Source organism: Megascapheus bottae, chromosome 13 (assembly GCF_031878675.1).
Source record: "Megascapheus bottae isolate mThoBot1 chromosome 13, mThoBot2.hap1, whole genome shotgun sequence".
NCBI classification, from domain to species: Eukaryota; Metazoa; Chordata; class Mammalia; order Rodentia; family Geomyidae; genus Megascapheus; species Megascapheus bottae.
In genome coordinates, this window is record NC_143521.1 from 35,344,219 (window position 1) to 35,362,302 (window position 18,084).

An 18,084-nucleotide genomic window follows, 5' to 3' on the forward strand; every position below is an offset into this window, starting at 1 on the left:
ATTCTAAATGTCCTCAAGTGCCCACAATGCCCCCTGGGGATGGAAGACAAACCAAGCTGCTACTGAGATGTGGAGGGCAGTGTTAGACCAGCAGCAGCCCTTCCCCTCCTCCTCCCCTCCCCTCCCTTCTTCAGCTCAGGACTGTGGGATTAAGGCACTGCCAAAGTCCCAAAGTAGGACCACAGTGTTCTCACCAGCTCTCCTCCTATGAAGACCAGCATGCAAACACAAACAAGTCTGGACCCGCTAAGTAACAGCAAACATGGAGAAGTCAAGGAGGGCATTCATCTGAATTGTCGGCACTAAAAAATAGGGGAGGCCCTTGCCTTATTACTGAGACAAGATATATTTGATACTTAGATGTTGGGATGTTGAAAGAATGAGAACTGCAGAGGTGAACAGACAGGGAGATATAACACCCACAGCTGTCGTAGGCAAAATGAAGAGTTGGGGTCATAGAAATTGGGAACCAAAGATATTTTTTTTACTGCCAGCTTAAAAATCATCTCTGATGCTGAGTGAATTTTCATAATCCTTCCCCCTTTGAGGCACATGTATTCTGTGTCCGTATTGCAGACTTGTATGTTCTGTTGTACAACAGCATGGAGGCAGGAAAGGCACTGGTTCTTCTGAGGTCACAGGCAAATGGCAGTGAGTCTGGTCAGGCCCACATGTTTGGGCTCATGTGTTTCCCTGCTGTATGTTATTATGGGGTTTGTGTTTCCAGGCTGAACATTACACATTACTAGGTGCCTGAAATTTTGCTTTATTTCTTTATCCAAACCCTTATACACTGTATAAAATTATATTAAATGCACATTTGTTTGAATTCAGATAAGTCCCATGAAGACTTTGTCCTATTTTGCTCATTATAGAACCTATGTGCTTACAACATAGTTTGCCCTCAGCTTATATGTGCTTTCATACACCAAGATATTTCCTGAAAACATTCAAGAAACTGCCTTTAAACTACCTACCTTTATATTCACTATAACTCTTACTTGCTTTGTAATTGTTTCTATGCTTGACCATGAAATATTTCTTTTTTTGCATTGTGAATTGTTTTTAAATTTCATTTTATAGTCAAGATAATGTAAAGAGGGGTTACAGTTACATTTGTCAAGTAATGGGTACATTAATCTCAGACCTTGATACCCCTTCTCAGGTTTTTGTCCTCCTTTCCCTCCCCCCAACCCTTCCCATTTTTCCCCCCTTCATTTTCCCATGTCAAAGAAACAAATGCACATATATACAATAAACCAGGCAGCAAAGTCAGATACAGTAACCACATGAGATAAGCCATAAATGGAAAAAAGAGAAAAGAACTAACTTCACATAATGCATTAAGAACAATAATCACAAATATAAACCTCTTGTTTCCATAACCTAGAGTTCATTTCATTTAGTCTCATCCTGTATGACCATATGTATATAGCTTTTGAGATATCATGATCCTCTGTTAGGAGAATCCTAGATGTGTACTAATTATTGTAAATGAGAGAAGCCATGGAGCCTATGTTCCTTTGGGTCTGACTTACGTGATTTAATATGATTTTTTCCAAGTCTTTCAATTTCCTTACGAATGAGGTGATGTCATTCTTTCTGATGGCAGCATAAAATTCCATATTATGTAAGTACCACATTTTCTTGAGCCATTTATCTACTGAGGGCCATCTGGGTTGGTTCTATATCTTAGCTACTGATCAAGAAACATTTCTTTAATTTGATGTTCTTACTTTGTTGTGACTAATTGAACCCTTTTAAAATTTCTAAGTAGAAATTCATTGCTTTCATTTTCTGATTACCTGTCTAACACCAAATAACTTGTGAAAAACTGAAGAATGGGTAAAAATGAAATTTCCCTAAGTCAAGCAAAGATATAGAATTTATTATATAATTGTATATTCAAAATGTTCATTTTAAACCAGTTTGAATATTTAAGCATATTATGTGGTTGCAAGATGTCATGAAATATCTAATGCTCCTCAAAGCACAGTTTCATAAAGTACAGTATGTCTTTAGAATTTTTATTAACATTGAAATTTCCTTGCATTTATGGCTTAAAATATTTTACAAAGATGATGACAAAATAAGGTAGTTTCTGTAAAAGAGAAACATTGTACAGAAAGAACTAGTAATGAAGAGTAGATAATACTACATGACTGTATAATTTATAAAAAGCTAGAATAGGTTGCTAAGGTAAAATACATTCCTCTCTCAAGGTGTTTTGAAGAATTAGAAAGGCTTATTTGGGGGGATGGCTTAAGGCCTTGGATGTAGGAGGATGAGCCATATAAATCTTATAATTTCTTCCTGTTTTCTTGATCTCTGTTTCTATAATACTAGAGCCATTTCTACTTGAAAAGGGATGTAGAAGCTTTAGCTGCCTGACTCAGAATATTAATACGGCAAGTTTATACTTGGTTTATAGAAAGAATGTGTTGATGATATTTGAGGATTTGTTTTTCATGGTGCAGGAAAAAAAAACATGGATATGCCTTATCTCCCTGACTTATATGAGGAAGATTAAACATTATCACTCTGGAAAAAGAAGATTCAAAAACGCACTAATGAAGAGAACAGAGAAAAAAATCAGCTTTTAGAAACAAATTCTAGCAGCACTTCTTCTCCAGAAACAATGTGTAATCTGTAGATAGAAGTTTAAAAGCCATTGTCATTTAAGAATTTGGAGAAGGCTACTTTCCTCCTCAAAAGACTCTCAAATTGGGTTCATCACTTATTTAAATCCTTGTAAATTATTCACTGCATATGACACATAAAAACTGATATTCCTCAGGCCTTGCTGCGTTTTGGCCATTTAGCATCAGTTGACAAATGAAAGTATTAAAATTCCTATTTCTCAGGTGGAAAAAATGAAGGTAAAGGAGCTGAGGAGCTTACTACTCAAAAGCACACAGGGTTTTTTCATATATTTTTCATATATTTTATTGTAGTAAATAGAAGGGTTATATTATATTCAACAGATAGATATTAATTCACATACATTGATACCCTTTCTCATGTCTTGGTCCCCATTTCCCTCCCCACACCACAGCCCCTCATCTTATTTTCCTCCTTTCTCTATCCGACTTCAAATAACCAAATACTCATATATACAATGTCAGATAACTAGGTGAAATACTGTAACAATATGAGATAACTAAGGGACAGCAAAAGAGATGAGAGATAACATAGTACATTAAGGACAACAATCACTCATTATATGGCTTTTGTTTCTATATCCTGGACGTGCTTTCATTTAGCATCATTCTATTTGGCCTTATGAATCTAGGTTTTGTTCTACTGTAAATCTCTGAGTGGAGAGCCCAAGGTTTCTACTGATTATGATAAATGAGGGAAACCACTGAGCCTATGTTCCTTTGAGTCTGACTTAACTTCACTTAATATGATTTTTTTAAGTCTTTCCATTTCCTAACAAATGGGGCGATGTCATTCTTTCTGACAGCAGAATAGAATTCCATTGTGTACAAATACCACATCTTGTTGATCCACTCATCAACTAAGGGACATCTAGGTTAGTTCCATATCTTTGCTATGGTAAATAGTGCTGCAATGAACATCATTGTGCTAGTGGATTTAGTATGCCCTTGTTTCTGTAGGATTGGGTAAATGCCAAGTAGTGGAATTGCTGGGTCATAGGGAAGCTTTATGTTTAGCCTTTTGAGGCACTGCCATACTGCTTTCCATAGTGGTTGAACGAGTTGGCACTCCCACCAACAGTGCAGTAGTGAGACCTCCTGGCCACAACCCCTCCAGAATCTGTTGTTATTAGTTTTCTTGATCCTGGCCATTCTAACTGGAGTAAGGTGGAATCTTAGAGTTGTTTTGATTTGCATTTCTTTTATGGCCAGAGTTGTTGAGCATTTCTTCATGTGTCTATATCCCATTTTTGTTTCTTCTTCATAGAAGACTCTAAGTCTTTGGCCCATTTTTTAATGGGATGGTTGTTACTTTGGAAATTAGTTTTGGAGGAATTTAATTTTTTGAGCTGTTGATATATTTTAGATATGAGGCCCTTGTCTGTTGTATGGTTGGTGAAGATCTTCTCCCACTCTGTAGGCTTTCTAGTTAATTTGCTAGCTATGTCCTTTGCCATACAGAAGCTCTGCAGTTTAATGCAGTCCCACTTATACAGACTTTCTCTGATTTTTTGTGTTTCTTGGTCCTTATCAAGAAAGTTTCAACCTGTGCCAAGGAGACCTAGACTAAAGCCATTCCCTCTAAAATCAGGAACGAGACAAGGATGCCCACTCTCTCCACTCCTCTTTAACATAGTATTAGAATTCCTAGCCAGAGCAATAAGGCAAGAAGCAAGCATAAAGTGGATCCAAATAGGAAAGAGGAAGTGAAACTCTCCCTCTGTGCAGATGACATGATTCTGTATTTAAAGAACCCTATAGACTCCACTCGCAAGCTGCTTGAGCTGATTCAAAACTTTGGCAGGGTAGCATGGTATAAAATTAATCTACAAAAATCCACCACCTTCCTATATGCCAACGATGAGAAGAACAAGTCAAGAATCAGGAAAGCAACTCCTTTTGCAATAGCCTCAAAGAAAATAAAGTACCTAGGAATTAACTAAGAATGTAAAGGATCTTTTTGATGAAAACTTTAAAACCCTGAAAAAGGAAATTAAAACAGAATGAAGAAATGGAGAAACCTCCCATGCTCCTAGATTAGAAGAATTAACATCATGAAAATGGCAATCTTTCCAAGGGCTATCTAAAAATTCAACGCATTACCCATCAATATCCCAATGTTATTCTGTGAAGAAATTGAAGAGGCATTCCATAATTTCATGTGGAATAATAAAAGACCCCGTATAGCAAAAACAGTTCTTAGCAGAAAGAACGGCATAGGAGGAATTTCAATACCAAACTTTAGACTCTATTACAGAACTATAGTGACCAAAACAGCTGGGTATGGGCACAAGAACAGGCCTGAAGACTAATGGAATAGAACTGAGGACCCAGATATTAAACCACAGACCTATGGCCACCTAATCTTTGATAAGGTAGCCAAAAAAATAAAAAGGAAGAAAGATCGCCTCTTCAACAAGTGATGCTGGCAGAACTGGTTAAGCACCTGCAGAAAACTAAAGTTGGATCCTTCTTTGTCATCTTGCACCAGGATTAACTCATAATGGATCAAAGTCCTGGAGGAAAAGAAAGTACATTGAATACTTTACATGCACACAGGTTTTTAAAAGTGAGATCAGTCTGTAATCCAAGCACTCCAGATTAATGGCCCATGTTTTAATCTAGTAGATCTATGGCAATACTGAAGTCATATTCTTCCCGTATTCTCAACAGGGATCATAGGAAACAGCAATAGTAATCAATAGTTGGAGAGATTACTATACAAAGAAATGTATTAAATATGCTATATGAATTTTAAAGGAAGTATTTTTATTCATGTTAAAGCTTTGCATGTATAATGATAAACAAATATATGTGCAGTCACATTAACTCACTTTTGTTTGCAAATATACAAGCAAACACACATCTAGAAATTAAGCACACATATAAATTAGCGGAATGACATAAAGATGGAACAGAGTAATTCCCGTCTAGCTAGACCTAAACATTCATTATTCTCCTCTCTAGTGCCCTTGAAAGAAATCTTTATGGACATATACTTGCATTTAAAAATTTGCTCATTTAAAGGACATTTTTCAATTTAAGAGCAAAGTTCTGCAACCACTGTTATAATCTAAGTTTTGAATATTTCCATTGGAAGTCACTTCAATCTGCTCCTTTCTCAGTCCTGAATGACTTAATTTTTTTCATGTCTTTATAGATTAGCTATTCCATATGAAAATTATACAGTGTTGGTCTTTGGTGACAGGCTGTTTCAATGTCCATCCAATTCTAGCATATATTATTATTTTATTTTTTAATACTGAGAAATAATTCATTATATTTCTATATGTACACATGTGTGTACTAGAAAACATATATTGCATTATAATGTAACTTTTTGCTGTCATTTCTGTAAAATTTTATTTATTTATTTATTTATTTATTTTTTGCCAGTCTTGGGCTTGAGCTCAGTGCCTGAGCAATGTCCTTGGACTTTCTCAAGGGTAGAGCTCTACCACTTGAGCCTCAGCACCACTTCTGGCTTTTTTCTATGTATGTGGTACCGAGGAATCGAACCTGGGTCTTCATGCATGCTAGGCAAGCGCTATACCACTAGGCTAAACTCCCGGTCCTTATTTTTATTTTTAATTGTACATCAAAGTTGTCATTTAAAAAGCAGTTTATAAATACAGTAAACTGTTGAAAGGAATGATCAAAGTCACCCCTTTCAACATTCTCACTTAGCTTTCTTTGAGCTACCCCTCCCTCACCCCATCAGGATACCTGCTTCCCATCATTTTATTTTGCTTGTTAGATAATGTGGAGATTTTTCCAATAACCACATAGATGTCCAGGTACAGGGAACAAAGGAAGAAGTCTAATGCCTGGAAAGGGATCAGCAGACCCCTTCTCACACATGCATATGTGCGAAGAAGCACAAACACATGGGGTGACCTATATAACCTGTAGGTTTAGGTTTGGGCAGGGCCTTACTACCTTATATGGTCATGGCCTGATCACCTCAGATAACCTATAGAAACTGTAAGGTGAAGCTGAACCTTGCTGGCTTGTGTGGTGATAGCTCAGCCCTAGGGGGCTGTCACAGGCTAAGGGGGTTGATAGCTAATTATCTACTGCCTCTACTGAATAGGCCTGAAGTTGCTTAGAACAAGCATGCTGAGCTATGAGAGCTGAGGCCAGCAAGCCTGCACCATCACCACCATTGCTGAACTTTGATTCTGCCTCTCTAAGAAATTACACTATTTGAGATCTCCCTTGAACCATTGTGTTTCAATTAATTATTTTATGTTACACTGGAATATCCTAAACTGTAATATATAGGTACCACAAAATATTATATTTTGTTTAAACATTTATCTGCTGATAGTTAAGGGAGTTGCATTTGTTGGCAAATATGAATAATGCTATTATGGATATTACAGGAGGAATTAAATTTCTTTTTTGTTCTTTAAATTTCTTTTCTGTTCTTTGAAAAGAATACCAGACTGTATATCAAAGTGGTGGAAACATTTTACATTCCCACTAATGATGGATGAGCATTCATTCTATCACTTTGCATTCTTGTCAACACTTAGTACTATCTTTTTGACAAAACTGCAAGCATGAATGGTATTTATTATCATTTGATTTGCATTTCCTTAATGTCTAGCAATTTGGACAGCTCATATGCTTAATCCTTAGAAGAATATTTGTTCAGATTGTTTGTTTAAAAGTATTATTGTCTGTTTATTATTGAATTATAAATGTTATATATTCTAGCTATAAGTCCAGATTTGCAAATATTTTGTCAGTCTAAGCATAGAACTCTGCTATCAATATACTATAACCTTCCTTATTTTACATCTAGCTCTCCAGCTGCTTTCTTCTAAAATGACTCTACTTTTCATACATATTACCTTTTGGTTAATCATTATGAAGATCTTCTACTTATTCCTATTTTCATAGAATTTTATCTGGATCCAGTTTCTAAGTTCTTTGTATTTTGAACATTTTTGTATAGGGACGGGGGAGGATTGAACTGGGGATTTAATTCATAACTCTTTCTTGGTAGTCAGATGCTCTACTATTTGAACCATGCCTCCAACCCCTTTTTGCATCAGTTATTTTTCAGTGTAGGATCTTATGTTATGGCCTGTCTGACATGTGTTTGGCATTTGCTTACTTGCACATCTTGTGTTACTGTAGATGACATGCATGTGTCACTGCACTCTCAGACATTGTGCCTCCCATAACTGGGTTAACAAATTCTTTCTACTGTTCCCAGACTTTGGCGGAGATGGAGTCTTGAAAACTTGTTTTATGCAATAACTTGATTTCCAACATCACTCTCTTGATTTTATCTTTCCAAGTAGCTGGGATGCATTAGCCACCTCATCCAGCAACTAAGCTTTTGATTTTAAACGAGCCCTTGAATTTTGTTGTTCTCATATTTGAATATCCTTAATTGGGCTTGGATAATTCAATACCACTCCTCTTTTTTGCCTCTTTCTGGTCCAGTCAACTGGACCAAATGACTTTGCTTTTATGTGAATGACCTAGCCTAGAGGAGTCATTCATTGTGCAAAGTAATAGGATGGGCGTTTTTTTTGTTTGTTTGTTTGTTTGTTTGAAAAGAGGAATGCTGAATAAGACAGACTGGTAGAGCTTAATAGAATAAGATATGAGAAAAACAGAACTGAATAAATGTCCAGAACAATCACTTTCTGTATTGTATTAGACAGGCATAAGGACATTAGAAGAGTTTGCATATATCTTGTTGGAGAACACAAATCGGTGAATCTATCTTAAGCTAAATTATGGTGAGTAATGATTGTTACTTGATTCCGTTGTGGTACAGCAAAATACTGGCAGTTTAAAATATAGTACATTTCAGTGAAAATTTGAAAGCAATTAGTGAATTAGAAGGAATTCAAGGTGCTACAATTTAGCTAAGTATCTATCTTCCTACTGAAGACAAGATTTATCATATATTCCATAAATTGTCTAGTTACTTGGCTTTTATAAAATGGCCACATATTTCAACGGATCAGGATATTGCTATCTTGGCAGTATGATGCTTTTCTCTTTCTCTAGAAGTAGAAGGAAACAAAGACCTTGCCCATTACTGATCAATCATTTTAAAACCTAGATTGTGTCATGTCTCTTGTCTTCTGCACATTATGCATAAGCAGCTGAGACTAAGAGGATCATTGTACCTTTAAGTGAAAGTGCAAAACCTTACCAGAAATGAACGGTTCCTAGCTAGAAATGAAATACTGCTAAAAATGAAACCTCTACTAGGGCAGTAATCTCTTTAGGGACCTGACAAAAATAATTAGGAAGGAAAACATTGTCATTATGTCAGTTTGAAGGATATTTTTTCCTGTGTATTTCAATTAACTGTTCAATTAAATATTCATGATGTGAACACAGTTCCCCAGGGACATTTCTAGCATCAGGTAAAGCCCTCAGGCCTGGAAGAAAATGCTTCAGTTTTTTAAATAAGACCCAAGAAAGACCTTGGTTAATTTTTCTTTTGATGAATTACCCAAAGTGACTTTTTGAATCATTTTGATTTTTTAAATGCTTTAAATTATCTGCACCAGATTTAATCTTCACTGTTGTCAATCAAATGAAATTTCTAGGTCATGCTTTTTAAATTTATTTTTAAACTTGTAATCAAAGTACACAGTAAATACATAAAACTGATGGATTTCACAATCTGAACACCTGTGAGTAACTGTGACAAAGATTAAGAAATAGACATTAACACACTTGAATATCTTTCTGTTATTCCTTTCTAGGCTCATATTTGACCCCACAATAATCTACAAAATGGCTTTCATATTATTATATAAATTATTAATCATGGTATATTCCATACAACATTAACTTTTTATATAGAATCCCTTTATCTCAACATTATATTGATGAGACCTATTATTGCATGTGTTTGTATATGGCTTACTTACATTACTGAATAGTATTCTGTGGTGTTGATGTATCACAATTTACATATCCATTATATTACTGATAAGCAGTTGGTTTCAAGAAACCCTGGATACATAAATAAGCATGTTTTATCTCGCATGGCCATTTGAAGATGAAAAAATTAACAAACTAAGAGCAAGTTGTATTGATATATAAATACTCTACAACCTCTTTCAGTATATGCATTGTTTGTTGGAGCATGCTGAAGGAAAAAAAATGTATTAGATCATGGAGTACATTCGCTTGCTATTGCTTGTCTAACAAATGATCACAAAACTAGCAGCATAAAAGACTATAGATTGAATATTAGCAGTCTAGAAGTTAGATATACACAATAGATGGCTGCTTCTCCAGAGGCTTTTGTCTCTGCCAGCTCCCAGGGGCCCCTGCATTTATTGACTCACTGGTTTTCTCACATAGCAGATACCTGTGCTTCTATCTGGCTGCCTCTCCTAACTCTGTTGTTTGTTTGTCTTAGTTTGTTTGCTCATTTAATCACTTCTGCTAAATCCCTTCATCAGCTAAAGAGTAGATTTACTGGATCTGAGGATTAGAGTATGGATGTACTTGAAGATCACTATGCAGTGCCACCGTTCAGGTTTAGTGTATACTCTGTGAACAATTTTCCAAAGACATGGCTCTAGCTTACATTCCTACTACAACCACGGGGAAATTCCTTTCTCCACATTGTCATCAGTTGCTCAAAGGTACCCTAATGAATAATATAGGCTTAATATATTATACATTATATAATTAATGTATAATATATAATACATTAATATATTAATATTATATATATATATAGCTGGGCAACGATGGTTCATGCCTGTAATCCTAGCTATTCAAGAAGCTGAGATCTGAAGATCATGGTTCAAAGCCAATCTGGCATGGAAGTCCTTGAGACTCTTATCTCCAATTAACCACCAGAAAACTGTGCCATGGTTCAAAGTGGAAAAGCAATTGCTTTGAGCTGAAGACCTTAGGGACACAACCCAGCCCTGAGTTTAAGTCCTATGACCGACAAAAAAAATACCTTTTATTTCTTGATAGATTTATTCAAATCATATTGGCATATTCAGTAAACTTTTGCAATGTTTTAAATTTCATGATATTCAGACTTCTACCTTATGTAAAGAATGATGTGGTAGAGACCGAAGTACATATGAGTTTGAATGGGTCTTAGCAGCTACAGCAGAAACTAAAGGAAATTTCTATTTGAATTGTGGTCCTGGAAGGGTATCAATATATGTGAATTAATGCATCTTCTATCTGGCACATATCATGTAACCCTTCTATTAATTACAATAAAAATATATGAAAAAAAGAATCAGAGAAAAGATGATCTAGGAAAACATTAGAAATTTTTACTATACATGAAAGTTCCATACTTTTCCTTTTATGATATTCAATGGCAGTCAATGAAAACAATGTCTGCAGGTAGAAAAACTGAGGGATCCATCGATAGGGTTGGCACAAGGCACAAGGTTAATTGCATATTCATACAAGCTGTTTGGATGGTATGACTTTCTCAGCAGCAATGCAGAGAGCTCCCAAGTTGAAAAGTGATCTTATGTGGCTGAGGCTGATTCAGAGTTTAGAGCTACTAAAGTAGGTGGAATTTTCACAAAAGAACAAGAGGAAAGAAATCTCTGCATCAGAAATCTGTTCCTATGTCTACCAAAAGCTGGCCCTAGGGTTGGGCTGAGCACTTGTAGGGGCGACATATAAGGATTAAGGAGTGATGGCTGTAATCCTGCAAGCAACCACTGGCCTCAACCTCATCTTTGTCCTTAAAAAGTTGCTTATCCTTTGCTGGGGACACTGGAAAATGAGATGTCATTTATATTTGAATTTAGCAATTTCTGGCTTAAAAATGACTTTACAAAATTCATGTAAGCACTCAACTCTTTACTGTTCCATCCCTCATTGTCCATACTTAGTCATATACCCCTAAAGGAAACTCATGTTTTTGACATTCTGCACGGAAATCTCATCGGATTCATGAGGTCTGTTTTCTATTTCTGATATTACTGCAGATGAAAATGTGGCCTCATGATCTACCTCTATCTCATATTCATGTTTTCTGTGTTATCTCTCTGTGCACCAACAGCTTCCATGGGACATCTAGTTTCTGCCCACTATAAATACACCGTTCTAAGGCTTGATTTTATTAATGTCCCAGTCAGATTAATTCCTGTTTGGTTTCCTTCTTATAACAGTGAAAATGTTGAAGTTCATTAGCAAAAAAAAAACAAAACAAATTAATGAAAATCCTAAAATTCAGTAACAAATGGTAAAATTCAGTAGCAAAATATTTGGACAGACCCATCACCCCAGTGTTAAACCTTTAGGCTCCACTGTCTTCTGAGGCCCAATTATGAGAACAAGGCACAGATAGTGCCTTCCTATCATTTTCTAGAGAACTAGAAAGGCTGTGTGTGAGTGTGTGTGTGTGTGTGTGTGTGTGTGTTGGGGTGGGGGGAAGATGTTCTTTAGAAAAGAAGAGAACAAACATCTTCCCTAATGGAGAAATGTCACTAAATGAAAGAGAATATAATTCTATATCTGTCAAAAAACAACAACAGATAATTACAAAATATAATCTTAAAATACTATTTTAATACTAATCAAAATCTAATAATAAATTTAATGATGTCATGTAGAGCAAAGAAATACATAAAAAGAGACAAAAATAGGAGAGATTTTCTTACTATTTCGGGGTGATGTATAGAGGGGCTACAGTAACATTCTTCTTGAACATTAGTACCCCTCCCTTGCTTTTCTCCCACTTTCCTTCCCCCTACTTCCTCACAATCATCTTGTTTTTCCCCTTCTCTTCTCTATTTCTAATACAAAAATAAACATATATACAGTATATCAGTTACCACATTACAATATGGTAACAACATGAGATAAACCCAAAGTGGGAAAACAGAAAAGAAATAGCTTCACATAGTACCTTAAGAACAACAATCACAAAGATAAACCTCTTGTTTCTATATCCTGGAGTTCATTTTGCTTAGCCTCATCCTATATAGCTATATGTGCATAGCTTTTGAGCTGTTGTTATCCTCTGCTAGAAGAATCCTAGACATATATAAATCATTAGAAATGAGGGAAACCATGGAGCTTATGTTTCTTTGGGTCTGGCATGTATTCATAAATATCTTTGGTGACTAGCAACTCCTTTATATAAAAGATATAGATAATAAAAATACTTTAAAAGATATCAACTATTCATAAACTAGTCTACATAATCAAAGTATGACAATCTATACCATTCTATTATCCACAAATTTACAAGTAAAGCTCCAAGGATGAAAGTAGTTCTAGTACTTTTTATATTAGGTAATTATTTCAATTAATGAATACAATTTTAATGAGAACTAAATTTGAAAAAATTTTATGTATGTGAGAAGAGAAATATCCCAGTGGAAGTAATATTTCCTAATATAACTTCATATATAAGAAGGACTCAAAGTGTTGCAGATAGCATTATTATTCAGAGTGAAGGATATATTTTTCCATACATGAAGCTGATAAAATTTGGTATCCATATGAAGAAATATGTAAGGAATTAGTGTTATATTGAAATAAGAGGATATTTATATGAAAATTTAAAAGCATAACCAGCCATAAAAGAAAGGAATAAGGAATGTCTTATTTGCGTACATGAAATTTAAAAAAAAATCAAAACTATACCAGATATCCTTAGAAAGTAAAATTCCAGGCCATTAACTGCAGAAAACCATATAAATCAAATATTGCTCCAAATATATAAAGATGACTGGAGGCATCACTTGCAGAGCTTTTCTTGGCTTGAGAAAATTCTAGGGTTTCAGCCTCAGCATCATGCAAAAAGAGTATAGAAATCAACTCCTGAAAGTGAATAAGAAGCACATACACCCACGAGTGTGTATACACATGTGGATGCATATGCAGAAACACATTCAAAATGAGTCAATGAATCAAAAAGTTAAGAAATATCCAACAAATCAACAAGAAATTCTGAGTGTTTAATGTATACAAAAACTTTTATATACACATATTTATGTATGAACATATCTATGATAGTATACATTTATATTTATTTATATTATATATTAAGTATATTGTTTATGCACATTTATATTGTACACATATATATGATAGTATACATTTATACCATAGTATATATTAATTTTTGGATATAATTGGGGAAACGAATTTAAACTGAGAGAGGATTATCAGTTTGTGGATAAAGAACATGGACTTTGGAACAGATAGCCTGGTTTCAGGTTCTGACTCTACTGACACACTGGAGAAGTTATATGTTAAGTCTGTTCTTAAAATGCTAACTTCCTCATGTGATTGTCTTAAGAGAAAGTTAACGTTTAGGATCATACTCTATATTCTAGCATGCGATAGGCTAAGTATTTAATAGTAAAACAACAGTTAATATTTCATTGTATTCTTGTTGAATAGGCAAAAAGTATTAAGACAGATAACAACATGTGTGTCAATACCTTCAAGAATGAAAACTAATATCTTCCTGGTAATAGCACAGCGTCTAATTTGAAAAGCAGTTTGGCAATTAAAAAGAATGAAAACAGACAGACTAACAGAAAATGACTTTCACATTTGTACATTTTATGCACATGTACAAAGATTCCTATAACACTATTGGCTACTGTAGATCTTTGGGAAGTACAGATATTGTTTTCAAAAATATATTCAGGGAAAGATTGAGACACGATTTGTATAATTTATTAAACAATTTGTAACAGAAATTGCCTGTAATTTGCCTGTAATTCCAGAACTTGAGAGGTTGAAGCAGGTAAACCTTCACTTTGAGGCCAGTATGGGTTACAGTGAGACTGTACTACAAATGTTCAAAATACTAATTCATAGCATTTATGGATACATATAATATATGGAGATATTTATATAAGTAAAATCATAGACACTAGTTTAAATAGTAATTATGTACTGCAAGAATAAAGACGGGAAAGCTCTAACAATAGGATAGGAAATGTGACTTTATATATTTGAATGTATGTATATATTTGCCTATGAGTAAATGAAAAGCAGAGAAAGAAGAAAGGAGACAGAAAGAAAGAAAGAAGGAGAACAAGAGATATAGACAATGAAAGAGAAAGAAACTGATAAAAAGTGAATATAATTTGTTTTCAGAATAATGTATAGAGGGGTCAGAGTTACATTTGTCAGGTAATAGGTGCATTACTTCTCACACATTGATAACCCTTCTCATATTTTAGACCCCATTTCCCTCCCCCCACTCCCTCCCAATCATCTTGTTTTCCTCCCTTTCCTTTTCTATTTCAAATAAATAAATAAATAACTATTGCTCAAAGGTACTGCATATTTACTAATTTATCATTTCTTTCAAAGATGAATGTTCACAAAATCCATTTAGTCTTGAGGAAAAAAATCATTAAGACAAATTTCATTGTTTATAAGAAGTAATGTGTTTGTGGTGCAACCTGTGGAATATTTTAGGTATAGGAACATACCATCTACAAACTCTGGTCATATTTGGTTCTCTGATAATTCTTCTTTTCTCTCTTATTTCTCTGATTAGGAATTCCATATTGAATAGGAATGAGAGAGTAAAGCCAAAGCTCTTTATTTTGTTCCTAACCTTAGATTAAATGCTTCCCAGTTTTCTCTGTTTACTACTTTGTTGACCATAGTTTTGAATAAATATCCTATTATGTTGAGATACATTCTTTTTATTTCCAGTTCCTTAATAGTTATTATATTTTAAAAAGGAATGTAAGTCAGGGCACACCCATGTTTTTGGAGCAATATTCACAACACGGTTATGGAAACAGCATTGATGCCTTAAAACTCATGATGAGATCAAGAAAATGTGGCATATATGAGTATTGTTCAGCTTTAAAGAAGAAAAAAGCTATATTGTTTTAGGGGAAATGTACTGAACTAGAGATTATCATGTTAAATAAGGAACATTCAAGGCAAAGGTCACATGTTTTCTCAAATGTGAATTCTAGAAAAATGAAGGTCTTATACCTATGCATATGTATGGAGAGGGGACTCTACTAAAATATCTTGTATGTATGAATGAGCATGCTAAAATGAAACCCTTTTGTTCATGGATTTGATGCTGATTTTTTAATATGTGTGTTGACATAAAGATAAAAGGAAAGCTGTCAGTGGTTTAAAAACCACACATGAAAGGACAAATTTGAAAGAAGAGAAGAGAGTCACCAACATCTTGTAAGATGAAGATATTTAGAAGTAAAGTAGATGATTTTGATTCTTTGGTAAGTTGAAATTTGAAGTCAGTCATTTTAAATTCCTCTACTTTTCATGAAGGAAAGAAGAAAAAGAATTTGATGGGAGATTATTTTCAGGATTTCTGTAAAGGTCTAGGTTAGATTTCAAAATAGTTTGCATCAATGGGATGTTAGGATAGATTTGAAGACTTTTCCATGGAATAGAAATAAATCCATGGTAAAATCTAGTGGTCCAGATGTTCTCATGTATTGAAATGTTATAACTTGAAATCTGTAATTTTGCGTCAAGTCATTATATTCTTTCTAATTATCCCTCTACTTTATAGGAGATTATATCTTTTGTTTATTTTACTGCTTATCACTGTTTAAAGAACTTACAAAAATCTAAAATCTTAGAAGCATATGCCAAAGCATTGAGAGAATGCAACAATATTGTGTTCTGAATCCTTAATTTATTCAAGGTATTTCAAGTCTTTTCTGAACTATCTGGACACATTTGAGTTTTAGAAAAACAATTTCAGAATGTTTCATAAGAGCCAGCTGATTTTTCTGCAATCAGTCTTCTATTTGATTTATTGCTTGATAAGAATAAAATACCAATTAAGTTGAATTTACTGCCAGCATATGGTTATTGGAATATTGACATTTAACACTGATTAGACTATATTCTGTCAGATTTTCTTGATAGCTTGCCTCCTTTATCATATTTCATTATAAGACTCTTACCTTCTGTGCTTATTTTAGCCAAATGAAATTAAAGGAAAAGTTCACATACTATTAATACTTACTGTAACACTAATAACCCATAAAGTCCTATCTGCTTGCTAACCACACATGAGGCATATTGTTTTTCATGCTTTTAACATTTTCTGCAAGTTCCAATCAATACATCCATTTTAGTAACCTCCGGTCTTAATCTTTTTTGCTCAAGACTAGCACTTTACCACTTGAGACACAACTCTACTTCTGGTTTTGTTGTCGTTGTTATTGTTAGTTTATTGGAGATTAGTGTCTGCTGGCACTTTCTTACTCATGATAGCTGGCAACCTCCATCTTCATGCTGAGTCTCTTGAGTAGGTAAGATTAAAGGCATGGGACACTGGTGCCTGATGCCAATCTACCATTTTTCTTTTCTTTTCTTTTTCCAGTCATGGTAAGTGAACTCTGGGCCTGGAGGTTGTCCCTGAGCTCTTCAGCTCTTTGCTACTGACCTACCCTTGAACCACAGCACCACTTCTGGTATTCTGATGATTAACTGGAGATAAGAGTCTCACAGATTTTAGTGCCCCATCTGGCTTCAGCTCAGTCTCCTGAGTAGCTAGGATTACAGGCATGAGACAATGAGCCGAGCTGCCAGTTTGCTTTTACCCCCCCCCCCGCTCTTTTTTTTTCTTTTTCTTTTTCTTTTTTCCTATTTAGGATTGAAACCTAGGCTTAGGATTGACAGGTAGGTATTCTATCTTGGAGCGTTGCCTCTAGATCTTTCTATTTCTTCTGGGGATGGTTTCTTTTTTCTCTTACAGTGTACTAGTGCTAATATTTTAATTATTTTACAACATGCTAAAGGACTGGTAGATTCACTTCAAGCCTCCTAGTCTATTTTTTGCCTTAGGGAGGATAAAAAGCTGGCTGGAATATCTTTACAATTTCAACAATTGATTATTGACATAGACACTGTAGAGTCCTAAAATTCACATATGAAAAGGTTTAGTTCCTGAGTTTTCTGTTATGGAATTGCTAGAAAAAGTAGAGGAAGGTTAATATGGTCATTATGAAAAACTGAAAATAAAAATTATGCTTTTCTTTCTTAAATATATAAAATTCCAGATTTGTAAAGGGAGTGACAAAAGTCAGGCTGCATAGATCCAAAGAAACAAAGGTTGCATGGTCATATAAAATAATACTGTATAGAATGGACTCCAAGCAAAGGAAATGAGACACTTTTTTAGTGGCTGTTGTTGTTTTGTTCTATTTTCCTTTTATCTTGTTTTTTTTCCTTAGGAGGAGAAGGGGGGCACACGAAAGGTGAACAAAAAAGGTGAACAAATACAACAGTGGTACTCACTAGATATTCTGTGGTAAATGAACTCTACCTCTGAGTGGGGATAGGAGAGAAAAATTAGTAGAAAGTAAGGGAAGGGGAGACATGGTTTCAAAAGAATTGGATTCATTACCTGACTCATGTAACTGTAAGCCTTCCCTTCTATGAATTAACTCTACAATAAGAATAA

General features: G+C 34.6%; 1 protein-coding gene across 1 annotated transcript in view; it reads left to right on the plus strand.

The window, feature by feature from the left end:
- The window catches only part of Kctd8 (potassium channel tetramerization domain containing 8), a 187,030-nt gene that overhangs the window by 122,248 nt on the left and 46,698 nt on the right, over positions 1-18,084 (plus strand). The window lies entirely within an intron of this gene.